A 10,608-nucleotide genomic window follows, 5' to 3' on the forward strand; every position below is an offset into this window, starting at 1 on the left:
TTTGGTAAAAAAGACTAAAACCAGAGTTTTCTAAAGTTGAAGGACTAAATTGTACCTTAGTTTGAAAATGGACTAAAAACAAAATCGCCGCAAAATATAAGGATTAAAAACATATTTAACCCTACACTTTGGAGATTTCAAAATACCAAAACAGAAACAATTGACTTGAGTCTACTTTTTTTTTTTTTATTCTTCTCCTTCATGCATTGCAGTCTAATTCCCACATAATGGAGACACTCCTCTTCTTCTCTTAAAACTCTTCCCATTTAAATTCCTAAAAGCTTTTTTTATTGGTTCTTGCATATTTCATGTTGACATTTCATGACATGCCTTTATATTATTCTTCACTATTTACATTATTCTCTCTTTTCTGATAAAAGATTTTTCTATCTATAAAAAATTATACATTGAATAACATTAATTAAGAAAATCATTCTTTAATTGTACAAGGTTACTGATACCACAATTTTCTATATATATCATTCTCCAACGTTTTTTCTTCACTCCACTCTACTTTTCTCTTCCTTCTTTTTCTTTTAAAGATTTATCTACAATTGCTAGATTCAAGATAAACCATCAATTCTTGTTTTCTTCTATTATAATCTTTTTGGTTGTACTTCCAACTTTAGTTACAACAGAATGTACATGTGACGAAGAAGACAAAAATTGTGACAGAGAAAAAACTTTGAGGTACAAAATAACACCTTTGGTATCAATTTTACTTTCTGGTGCAGTTGGGGTGTGTATTCCTCTTTTGGCAAAAGTCATACCAGCGTTAAGTCCAGAGAAGAATGTTTTCTTCTTAGTAAAAGCTTTTGTTGCTGGTGTAATTCTAGCCACTGGATTCATCCACATATTACCATATGCTTTTGATAGAATTTCATTGATATACTATTTTTATAAAACAAATCGACTTCGATTCTTGAATAATCAATATAAATTCTGCTTCTATCGTAACAAAAGATTCCCTTTTTATGTGGAAAAGGCCCGTATCAATATTTATGATTTACGTATGGACAATTCCTCAAAATCTTGTTCATTCGCAACAAAATCTTTTCTTTTTGCGATGGTAAAAAAAAACATGTTTTTTTTAAGAGAGATAGTATTTCACCAATCGAGTTAAGGTATCTAACATATTGATACCTCACGATTTTCCGCAAAGTAGCGACGAAGGGTATAACTTCTACAAATCTTTCCATTTTCCAATTCGATATGATCCATTCGTTCGTGGAACTATTTACTCGATCGCAAACATTTCTGGAACACCTCTTACTTCACCTTGTTTGAAAGAACATCCATGGGGAGATTTTCCCTTTACTGGATTTGTGGCAAGGTGTACTGCCATGAGAACTCTCATGGTTGATATACTTTATTTACAAAAATATCATTCCAAAGAAGTACAAAATAAGAGTAAAGATGTGGAGAAGGAGCCAGGGCACGAGGGGCATGTGCATTCTCACACACATGCAACACAAGGCCATGTTCATGGTCCTGTTTATTCTCACGATCACTCCTCCGAGCTTCTTCGCCATCGAGTCATATCACATGTATTCATTACTTTTTCATATCAATTCTGAATTGAAAGTTGTATTTCTTATAAGTTTCATTCAGCGTTATCATTTCATTTTTTATTTTTTTTCATAATGGTTTAGGATTGATGATTTTGACCTGTTACACAGGTGTTTGAGTTGGGAATTATTGTTCACTTTGTTATCATTGGAATTTCATTGGGAGCTTCAGAAATCCTAACACCATAAGACCACTCGTAGCTTCTTTGACTTTTCATCATTTCTTTGAAGGCATGGGACTTGGAAGCACGGTATCTCAGGTACGTATCCAAATTGTTGATTTAATTTGAACATGAATATATAAGTGAGGATCAATATAAATGGTTTGTGTTTGGGACCGTGTGTGTTGTTGTATTGGCAGGGAACAAACAACATAGGATTTTTTATCTGTTCTTTTATCTAATACTATCTAATGGTTGCTTTCTAGCTCACTTTTTTTAATAATTAATTAATGGCTTAAGGGTCACTACTTATTTACTAAGTATTAAATGTTTAACTTTCACTAAAAAAATTTGAGTAATTTTTAAAGTTACTTCTATGAGTTATGTCTTTTATCTGTAATATTATGTGCATTTATGAGAATTTCACTTTAAGGAGGAAAAAGAATAAGAAACATATAAATGACCTCTATTGTTGTAGGCAAACTTCAAAAGGGTATCTGTCACCATGATGGGATTGTTTTTTGCCTTGACTACTCCAATAGGAATTGGAATTGGCATTGGAATTTCAAGTGTTTATGAGGAGTACAGTCCAACTGCTCTTATTGTGGAAGGAGTTTTTAATGCAGTTTCAGCAGGAATCTTAGTTTACATGGCTCTGGTTGATCTTCTTGCCCATGATTTCATGAGTCCAAGAATGCAACAAAGCAGCAGACTCTGTATTGGGGCTAATGTTTCTCTTTTGCTTGGAGCTGGTTTGATGTCTCTCGTAGCTAAATGGGCTTAAGAAATATTAAAGTGTTTTCAAGTAGTATTCTTTTCAATTTTGTTCCTTAGGTAGGAGAGATAGATGAATAGACATTTTTCATTACAATCATGTTCATAGATTTATTGATTATAATAAAAGCATGAAAAAAAGTATTGGATGTTCTGTTCAAAAAGTTATAAAACATCATTTTGGCTTATATTTGACATTTTTGGTGTACTTCATCTACTTTTGTTTACATTGTGTATGACGTTTTTACATTGTATATAAAAACCTTCATCAAATTTTAATGAGCTTGTTTCTTTACAATTGATTTTAATATTCAATTACTTTATATTTTGAAGTAGATTAAAACTGATTTCCGGATACGAATTTTGAGTAGAAGATTCATGAGGATTTCAGTTAGTTTTACAAGTAATTCAGTTTTCAAATTAGGAGAAAGATTTAATGAAACATGGTGATAATTTTTTTGTAATTCTTTTATATTTAAATTTAATTTATTATAAAGTAATTTGTAACATAGATGCCGTAGGAGAAAGTATTCTAAAAGAAGAGTATTTGAATATGGATAAGCTATATGGGTAACAAGCTAGAGAAGTATATTTGAATGAATTCATGTCACACCCCATTTAATACCTCTCCTTAGTGGGGTACACGTGTCAGTCGTCCGGTCTTTCCTGGTAAAGTGGGAGACCAACTCTGCCAAGTTTTAATTCCCTTCCTTCGTGATCCGTGTAGTATCAGCAGAGCAGTGAAACCCCAGAAAGTGGAAGTCAGGTGGCACGCTGGGAGTGGGCCGAACGTTCTGAATGGAGGCCGTATTTAAGGTAAGAAGAAAATCCTGACGCCATTTTTTCCATGCAATCTTCTTCTTCCTCAAACTCAAACTTTCTGGAAATCTCAAATTCTCCTCCTTCTCTCTAAACCTCCCAACCTTCTCTCTAAAATTCTAACCAATCTACTGTTCCGATCACCATTCAGATCACACCTGAAGACTTCTGGTGGTCCCCTCTTCCATTAGAACCGCTCGGTTTCGGGTTATACCTGGTAAGTGTTCTGACCTTTGAAACCTCTTTGTTCTCTTGCATGCATGCGCCTTTAAAGCTTGCATGTACTTGTGAAACCATTCCTCTGAACCTACTTTGGTATTTGATTCTAGACTTTGGAAACCTTAGAAGAGATAGATTGCTACCATCCGACCTTAGACGTACTAGCTGGATTAGAGGTAAGGGAAACTTATATAGTTTAATTATCATTTCTCTGTATGTTTTGAATGTATGCCTGATTTAATGTATGTTTGATATCTAAAGTATGTTGCTTGATTTCTTATGATTGAAATATGGTATGTTGTTGTATGAGTTGTATGATAAGTATGAACTATGAATTCTGCACTGATATGAGTATGTATAAAACTTAGAAGAAAATGTAAATCCGTGATCAAAGGTCATTAGGACCGTTCGGTCCTCCCTTTTACCGTTCGGTCTGTTCGGACTGATCGGCCTAGTGTGATTACTAAATTTAGTTGGTTTCCTCTAATGGTTTTATTGATAGTTATTTAAGAACGCTGGTCCTAAACCAAGCGTTCGGCCTTACAAGTGTTCGGCCTTAGGCTGACACTTAAATTATAACACTTGCAAATCTGATATTCTTCCTTTTGAAACCGTCCGGTCACTTAATGACTGAATGGTCTAGTGAGCCTTTATTATTGAAACGTCCGGTTTACTTGACTAAAGTCCTTTTACTCCTTTAAAGAGTTTCTCTTTTCTTAGTTCGTTCGGTTTGAGAAGTGTTCGGTCATAGACCAGCCTTCGACCATGATTAGTATTTGTTTTATGACACTCTTTGCTAAACCGTCCGGATGACTATCACTTATAGTCCATCCTTTGGGGTACGGTCTTATTCCTTGTCGGACCATCCGGCCAACCATTTGACATTCTTCTGCTATTCAGTCTCACCTTTGATCAGATCGTCCGATCATTATTAGTGTTAAGTCTTTGATGGTTAGTTCTATTCGTGCCAAGATCGGCCGGTCAACTGTTATAAATGTTCTATGGCATCCAGTTTTAGTTCGGTCATGCCTCCTTGTCTCATTCTCTCTTTTATTCCATCGTTGATAATCTGGTCGTTTTCTTGACATCCTTCCAGTCTGAAAGTGATAATGAACATATATCGAATTTNGTTGNNTAAGGGAATTCCAATGGAGGAATGTCTCATGAATTGGTGATGATTGGTAAAGTATGAACATGGTCAGACCCTGGTTTGGTCGTCCTGATCCTGATATTCCGTGAGGGTGCTTTCTCAGGTAGAGAAAGGTCACTCATGTGTGGGAATGGCAGGAGGTCCGCGGTTATACGAACAGATAACCGTTTGAGGACTAACCTCGGGTGGCAGTTGATAAGGAAAGGCAGTTACTACACCACATCGGGTGCTAGGGACGTCGGGCTACGTGGTTCATACCGTCCGGACAGTGTCGTAGTAGTCGGTCATAAGTTAACCCACTTAGTATGCCTGTATAGGAATTGTATGCCTGCATGATCGATTGGTTTGCTTTGTATGTTTATTGGTATGACGAAATGACTTATTTAAATTTATATAAGCTTACCCTTATCTGTTTCGTCTTTGTCTATGTTGCCGATTCGGTATCCGACCGATCGGTTATCCTCGTCATTGCAATGATCATTCTTTTTGGGTGTGAGCAGAGGATACCTTAGAAGATACTTTGGAGGCTACTCTGGAGGACGCTGGGCAGACAGAACAACCCTTGGAGGCTGTGCCTGAGAATTATGCATGACCGTCCGGTCCTTAGGATAGTTACTTTCTTTGTTTAGTTAGTTAGTCGTCCGGTATACAGAACCTTTTTGGTGTTGGCCGAGAGGTCAATGAATTGTATTCAAGACCGTTTGGTCTATTTTGTAAAAGTGGTATTAAACTTACTGTTGTACGGTTTTAATCTTCCAGTATATCTCATACTTCTTTGTATATTCACTACTGTTCTTCTTTATTGTTTATGATAACTCCTAAAATGAATTGTAACTGGTATTATATATTTATTGGGATGTTACAATTCACATATTTGTATTTGATTAAAGTTTAAAGGAATTATATATAAATAAAAGCTAAATTCTGCAAATAACAATAATCTTGATTAAAGTTTAAAGTAATTTATTATTTAAATTTTCAAGTAAAAGTATAATTCATGGGTTCAGTTAGTTTTTTAGATTACTAAGTGTACAAATTATGACAAAAGATTTAAGAAAAATACGATTATCTAGTGAACATTATATTAAAATTTAAAATTATTTATCAAAAACTAATTTGCAATGTTTTATTTTTAAGTCTTTAAATTTTTATGGTCATGTTAGATATAAATTAAATTTATTGAACAACATTAACTGATAAGATTTTATTCTTACCATTTTTATAATTTTAGAACTCAATATTTCATTTTTAAAACTAAATACTAAACATAAATTCATTTTTGGAATCAAATAAACATTTAAATTTTATAGGATGAAATAAACTGTTAACAATTATAAAGAATTAACCATCACATCCTAACAGTTTTTATAATAAACCAAGATCAACAACAAATAAGTTTGTGCCTGCTCCGTGATCTTTGGGAAGGTCCTCAACCTTAAGCAATCACACAAATTAAGTTTCCTCAACTTCAATTTGAAAATGATGTTTGGAAATGTTTGAAGTGATATACAGTAGGTAAGGTCTAACTTGCATTGGTGAGCCTTCCAATGGAAGATGGAATAATCTCAAAATTCAAGCATCTCCTCAAACTCGGTTCTTGAAGCCCTACCAAATGCCACAAGGATGAAGGTAGTGCCTGTATGGTTGTTCTGTCCAAGATGAGCACCGCTAAATTTTCCATCGTGTCTACAATCTCGGGGGAAATTTTCAAATTTTGAACAACCACGGAGACAAAGTTGGTTTATGAATTTCATCTCAGAAAGGTCAAATGGAAATCTTGTAAATGAAGAACAGTTTGTGAGATCTATGAAACAAAGCTTCTTGAAAATTAGAACGTTTAAAGGCTAACGATCATATTTTTTAAAGGTTTAAATGCTTACTTTGTCTCCATGTTAAGAGGTGAATTTATGTTTAGTATCCGGTTTTAAAAGTATAGACATTGGGTCCTAAAGTTGTTAAAATTGTATGAATAAAGTCTTGTTAGTTAAATTGACAACAATGGTATTAACTTCGTATGACGTGGAACATTTTTTCCTCTCTCTGCTCTGCTTTTCGTGTAACACCCAACTTTTTCCCCCCTCTCTCTTCTCTGTCTTCTCTCTCTTTTCTCTCCTCATTCTACCACCAACCTATGTCAGAGCCAAAGGCAACTCATGCACCTTGCACACATGTCAACACTTGTACTATCTCATTCAATGCACCTTGGTATAACTCGTCAAAACCCTGATATATACATATAATATTTAGCCATATATTCTTATTAATCCAATTTACTCATCAGTCACTTACGTACGTACCTTCACGGTCATGGCTGGTGGAATGAAGTTCTGAAGAGAAGGGCTTCAAGCGGTGGAGGGAGAAGAAGAAGAAGGAAACCGAACGGCTGAAGGTGGTGAGGCTACCGAACGAGACTGAGCAGTGAAGAAGAAGGAGGACACCAAACGATTGAAGCGGTGCTATTGAACGGTGGAAGCACGAGAGCCGATCAGTTGAAGATGGCCCCAGATTCCCCCTTGGTCCAATCCACCATCTCTTCCCCACCATCAAACTTTCCGCCTCTGATTCTTCCTCAAATATTATGTGCACCCCATTAGACTCCATGCTCCTGTTCCACTTTGAAGCCTTCGTGCCACATCCAAGCCTTGTTTCCACCCAACATCCTTCTGCAAATAGCTTATCCATAAACTCCGTTTCTGGGGCAAAAATATCTGCGAACCCTCCGTATTCCATCTTCCTTCAACTAACTCAAAACACTGCATATATTAAAAAAGCATACAATAATATATTAAACGCACACACAGAAACAAGGCGGAACGGGATGAAGTACGATCATGACGAGAAAAAATGAGTGAGTGAGATGAAGAAGAAGAGAGACAATAAATGTTGTTGTGTATGTATCTGAATGGAGAACTCAGCTTATACAGTAGTCACCTGCTTATCAAAGTCCTGTATTTGTCGATTTGTCGAATGAGGGAACCGTTGATGGGTTGGTGGCAGAATGAGGAGAGAAGAAAGATGAGAGAGAAAAAGTTAGGTGTTAAAGGAAAAACAGAGGAGAGAGGGGAAACAGTGCTCGACGAAGTTAACGGTCATTGTCAATTTAACAGACAAGACTTCATTCATACAATTTTAATATTTTTAAGATCCAATGTCTACAGTTTTAAAACTAGGTACTAAACAGAAATGCACCTTTTTAACAAGGGGGCGAAATAAGTATTTAAGCATTTTTTAAACTGTCAAAATTGGGTCCATGTACTTGTAAAATTTAGTAAATTTTGCCCTCTTAATTAAGTTTTGATAGACGACAAGATCTCATCCATTAATTTTCTCTCACGCTCTTACTTTTCTCTACAACTTTCTCAGCACTCTACCTCCCATTTCAGCTTCCATGACCGAACCACACAAACATTGCAATCTAAAGCTTCTACCTTTTTCAGTAAGACAGAGCAAGTAGTTATTTCTCACTCCCTCTAGGGTTTAGTTTTGTATTGCACAAATTCGGCATTGACCTAAGTGTGAGTTCTAGAAGAAGGGTTTTTAAATGCAGGGTTTGCAATGTCGAGCCCACCCAGAATTCGATCCATGAACTTTACGGTTGCCGACCTCGACGCACGTGATTGCTTGTCCCGGCAGCCAACAAAGTCTGACCTGTAGTCGATGGATGCAACTCGGTGAAGAAATTGACGTCGAAGACAGAGAAGAAGCCGATGGCGCTTTCAAATGCACCACCATAATGCATCTTCGCTCCTCCTCCATTTATTTTGCGACGACAGGAGCGTCAGCAGGTCGTGCTAAAAAACTTGTCTTTGATGAACGCTTCATAATCCTCCAACGCATTGTCGACGGATTCCTCCACTCACAGTAGCAACGCGTTGTCAAGCAGGAAGGTGGCTCGTCGAGTTAATGTGCAGTTGAGGAAGAAGCAGTGTGGTCCCAAGACCATAAATAATTTACTTTTCCATGTGGAATAACACATAACCCATTCAATTTAATGTCACACCATTTAAAAAAAATATAGTTCAACATCTCTCTCAACGTTGTCTATCAAAACTTAACGAAAATGACAAAATTGACTCAATTTTATAAGTATATGGATCCAATTTTAACAGTTTAAAAAATAAGAATCCACTTAAAATTCACCAACAAATATAAAGACTAACCAAAGATTTAAACCTAATCATTTTTTTTCTCAGACTAACCAAGAGTTTCAACCTATTTATTATTATCAATAATTTCCTTTTCTCCATATGCTTCCGAATATCGGTCAAAAGTAATGGAGAAAATTTGGCTGTAATAGGATCTTAAGAGATTTTCAGCTCTACCCAAGAGGGCATATGAATTTACAGTAACTAAAAGCCCGATTTGAGTTTTCTCGATGGAGTTTATGATATCACACATTCGACCGTTTCTTCCCTCATCTTATCAAATTTCTTTCCCACTTCATTTCAGATTTTAGTTTTTAAAATTTACTAAATTAATTTTAGAAATTGTTTTCGAAATAAAAGTGGTGAGTATCTTATGAAAAATTGTTTCAAAATTGATTTAGTGAGTTTCGGAAAATAAATTCCAGAATGAGAACGTGCAAGGAAAAATTTGTTAAAATGCGTAACCGGTCCAACCGATTTTTATAACTATGCTTTTTAATACAAGTAAAAATGATGACATCAATCAAATAAGTGAAGAATACTTTTTACATGAATGCATCAAATTTAGCCTTTTATTCTCAACCATCTTAATTATTACAACAACTAACCTCGTCTACTTTTTTTTGTCTCTATCAATTCGCATAGGGAATTATAAAAATCTCATCAAAACAAAAATTATAAAAATATTTTTTATATTAAATTATTTTTTTTAAACATATGTAAAAACATTTACTCAATTACACTCATCACATTTATTACAAACTTTTTTCCACAGAAACCCTAAATTTGGCATTCTCTCTATAACATTTAAACTAACTTGCATTTTAAAATAATAATTATAGAAGAAATGAAAAAGGTCAAATAGAGGATTGGGAGCCAGGGATGGGCCTGGGCTGGGTCACGGGCCTGAGGCTGGGCCCAGAGCAGGACGTCGTTTTTTTCTTTCCATAATTAGAGTTGATCTCCTTCGATAAAAGAATGATAGTACATAAATATCGAATTTCTAGGTAAAACGTGTAAAAATACACCATTAACGAACAACCATTTGAATGTTTTATTGTAACTTATTATAAAACTTTGTTTGTCACATAAAAAAGACTTTGACAATATTAGTTACGAAAAATATTTTATATTTTTTTATAAGAACATGAATAAAATACGAACACAATTTAGCTGAGAAATGAAACACAATATTTGTAAATAGTTTGTGAATCATTTTGGAATTTCTTTTTCCTAAACTTACACCATATAACTACTGAAATTTGATCTAATTGTTGTGTAACTTTATCCGTAAATTATAAACTTCTTATATTTATGCTGTATTATTTCTCCTTTATAGATGTTATTTAATATTTACTTATAGCTATTATAATATTTATCTTTGTTTACTCGGAGAATGTTTTCAATTTTTTAAATTTTCTTTAGCCCAAAAATAACAAAGACTCCAATTTTTATTTTTCTTAATTTTATGAAAGCTAACCTATTATAATAATGAGTTAATAGTTGAATAGACTAGCTAGTGCTTCGTTGATTCAATATATACATAATAGTTTCATAAATTCTCTTTTATTTTATCCATTATTTATTTTTAATATTCTTTCAACGTTTTAAATTACAAAATTTAAAATTACTATAACCACTGAATAATTTTAATATAATTTCTATTTAGTTAGCTGTTTCATATATTTTACTTTTTATTTCATAAAATAATATTATTTAAGTAAATTAATTCTTTTTTCTATATTACTTTTTTTATGATTTTTCATTACTTA

General features: G+C 34.2%; 1 pseudogene; it reads left to right on the forward strand.

Moving 5' to 3' along the window:
* LOC106779361 overlaps positions 1 to 2,586 on the forward strand; it is an 11,563-nt pseudogene extending 8,977 nt beyond the window's left edge.
* The last annotated feature ends 8,022 nt before the right edge of the window (positions 2,587 to 10,608 follow it).

This window comes from Vigna radiata, unplaced genomic scaffold (assembly GCF_000741045.1).
Source record: "Vigna radiata var. radiata cultivar VC1973A unplaced genomic scaffold, Vradiata_ver6 scaffold_194, whole genome shotgun sequence".
Classification (NCBI taxonomy): Eukaryota; Viridiplantae; Streptophyta; class Magnoliopsida; order Fabales; family Fabaceae; genus Vigna; species Vigna radiata.